The sequence below is a fragment of the Plecotus auritus genome, assembly GCF_963455305.1.
Source record: "Plecotus auritus genome assembly, chromosome: 8".
NCBI lineage: Eukaryota > Metazoa > Chordata > Mammalia > Chiroptera > Vespertilionidae > Plecotus > Plecotus auritus.
The window spans coordinates 3,371,470-3,374,639 of NC_137782.1; the positions used below are offsets into that span (position 1 = coordinate 3,371,470).

The 3,170-nt window shown below is 56.0% G+C and overlaps 1 long non-coding RNA gene across 1 annotated transcript; it reads left to right on the forward strand.

Moving 5' to 3' along the window:
- The first annotated feature begins 459 nt into the window (after positions 1-459).
- On the forward strand, positions 460-2,848 carry LOC308256114. The gene is made up of 3 exons (XR_013961409.1): positions 460-1,234; positions 1,418-1,479; positions 2,562-2,848. It is a non-coding gene; the product is annotated as an uncharacterized lncRNA (long non-coding RNA).
- The last annotated feature ends 322 nt before the right edge of the window (positions 2,849-3,170 follow it).

The window sequence follows — 3,170 nt, forward strand, 5'->3', positions numbered from 1 at the left end:
ACGGTTCGTGCACCGCGCGGAGGGGAAGCCAGGCGCCGGCGTCGCCACCACCGCCGGGGATCCGTCCCGCGAAGCTGCCGCCGCGGCCGAACCTGCTGCTGCCTGCGCGCCGGCGCCCGCCCGCGGTTTTCGCCCCGCGCCGCTCCCCGCGCGCCCCGCCCCCGGCCGCCGCCGCCCGCGCACTGCGCTCGGCCTCCGCGAGCGCCACCCGCCACCCGCGCCCTAACTCGCCGCCGCCGCACGCGCCGCCCGGTGCGCGGCCGCTCCGCTCCCAGCCTCCCGCCGCCGCCGCCCTCCCCCGCCTCCCTCCTCCGCCGGCCTCCCCGCCCGCGTCGCGGCCAATCGGAGGCCACCGAGCTGCGGCGGTAGCTGCCGGATCCGCGGCCGCCGCCCGCCCCCGCCCCGCGAGCGCCCCGGTTTGCTGCAGCCCGCGGGGGGCCGCCGCCGGCGGGGGGGGGGGAGGCCGGGGTGCGCGGCGCGCCGCCCGGCAGGTGGAGGGGCTGCGGGCAAGAAGTTGCGCAGGAACTTGATCGGCGCCTGGTCCCTCCTGGGACCGCGAGGGGGAACCGGTTAGAGATGCGGGAGGAGGAGGGGGAGGGGCTGGGGATGCCTCCGAGGTAGCCAAGCGCACGCTTCTCTTTCTGTTTGGTCATTCTTTCCAAATGGATTCTTTTTCTGGGCCAGGACATAGGTTGTTTTTCTGAGCCGGGCAGACACCACAGAGAGCAAAGCAGGGGGAGCCCGTGCTCCAGGCCCTGGTGGTCCGGGGGGCGCTTGCTAATCTCCCAGCCACCTGCGGTGGGCAGGGCGGAGGCGCGGGGCGCCCCAACCTCTCCACCTCCGAGGCTTTGCGGGGACAGCAGGAGTTCCCTGCTCTGTTCGCTTTTGTTCCCTCCGGGAGCTGGCGTGCGTGGTGTTTTCTGGGCAAAATCGCCCGTGTTCTATGCCTCCTCGTCCGTGGGGCTCCGTTCGTGTGTTTTAGCAAACAGTTTCGGCGATCTGACCTGCTCCCTCCACCACCCCCAACGACAATGAAAAAAAAAAAAAAAAAAAGAAAGAAAGAAAGAAAGAAAAAGGGGGAACCGGCCTCAGAGCCAGGACGTGGCATGGACATGGGGCGATCTGAAAGCTAACGTGACTGGTGCCCAGTTGGCACCAAGCAGAGGATTTGCCTTCTTCCTCTGAGGCAGGAACTTGGACAGGAGCACCAAGAGGGAGACCCTGACACGTTTAGGTAACAGACTGTGGGATGGAGGGAAGGCGGGGGGGGGGGGGGGGGGGGCGGAGGGGGGAGAGGAGGGAGCAATTGGTTTGGGGGAGGTAATACATTTTTCTTCCAGAACCCTTTTTTTTTTTTCAGGTTTTATAGGTAAATAAAAATACCGGTTTTATCTAAGTGTGTCCCAACACTTTGTAGGTTGTTGAACTTCCTTGCAGTTGAGGAACAACTCGGTTTCTGTAACGGAACATGGTTTGAATGTGAGTTTCGGGATATGGATCGCTTAAGAACTTGATGAATCTCTAAAAATCAAGTCATTTCTTTGACGTAGGTGATGCAGCTTTTAATAATAGACTATCACTGGCGAGGCTTTTCAATTTTTAATGTCCATGGGGAAGCTTATTCGCTCTTAATTAAAACATAATATCGTAGGCCATTTCTTAATGAAACTCAAAAAAAAAATTTTTTTTTTCCTGGCTTTTCTTCTCAAAAGAATGAGGAAGGTCATGTTAATTAAATTGAAAGAGCAAAGGTCCGGCTTGTTCTTTCTTTCTCTTCCTTCTTTGCTAGATATTCTTGTCACACTGTTGCTAATCCGCATAACCGTTCTCCTGGCAATAGGCTATGGAGAAGTTCCATTTTCAAGGAGCCAGGCAGAGTGACACCACGCGTTCCCTTGGTGATGGTGGGTGATGTTTGTTTACCACAGAGGAGGGTTCACAGATCCCCTCTCCCTGCCTTGGGAGTTCAGCTGTGACCCTTGAGGACCTGGGCCTTCCCATCCTCCCCACTCCCAGCCTGGCCCTAGCCCTTGGTATTTATTGCCCGTCTGATTAATTTAAAGGTGGAACAGCTGGCTGCCAGCAGGAGTAGCTATGACTTGTTAATATTAGGCTTGAAGCTTTTGAACATCATGCCCCATAATCAATTAAACTCTTGTAACTTCAGAATCTGCTTTGGAATGCCCACCGCTCAACTAATTCTCTGGTTCCAATAGGTTTTTTTTTGTTTGTTTTGTTTTTATCAGATAAGTAAGCACCTGCTTTTTTTTTTTGGCCTTTTTTTTTTTCTTCTTCTTTTTCCAACTTGCATGCCTCTGGCTGTTCAGTGCTTGTGCATGGCCTTGGAATCTTGCCTGTGTTTAACCTGATCACATGGTCAGCCGAACGTTGCTCATCAGCCGGTTACCAGCAGAAGGGACTAAATCACGTCCGTGGAGCCTCAGTGCGTTCATCTGATGTTACTAACGTAGACTGGGTGTTGTTGACCTGGGCCCGCAACGTGGGTTCACCTGCCTTGCAGCACACTTGGGAGAGTCTAATGAGGCCATCCATTTCTTCAGGCAGAAGGTGAGCACACTCGGGTTGTCAGCCTCGGCCTAAAGCATCAGCAGCCTGAAGACGAAGTCCCATCAGCCTGCAGAGCGCCAGGGCTGGGCGGTGACGCAGGGAAACGGGCAGGTGGTGGGAGAAGCCGGGAAGACAAGCCGAAGAACAGAAACGAAGGCTGGACGCTTGCTCTGGAAGTCAGTCTTATTCCTTGATTTCTGACCTGTGGGCCGCTGCCGAGGTGGGACTTGAGGTCAGCAAATAAACATGGGCACCAAACGTTGTGGGCAGCCTGAGTGAGTAACGTCTCCTGTTTTCATGCGTACGTCATGGCATAGCGATTCCTTTGTACACACACTTCCAAGTCAAGTCAGAATAACTTTCTGTTGTGGTGAATTCCCTCCACCAGGAGATGCTAACTGTGCAAACATGTCAGATGAGCGTTTGCAAATGCCATCGGTAGTCTTATCTGTAGCCGAACCATGCCCCACGCCACCCAACACCCGGCTCCCAGGCAGGGACCACACTTGTCTTTACTCTGACACCAACCTCGGTGTCCTCCCCAAACGTTGAAGGAAGACCCTCTTCTACTCTGCCTCCTTCTCTCCCCACCTCCAGGACAA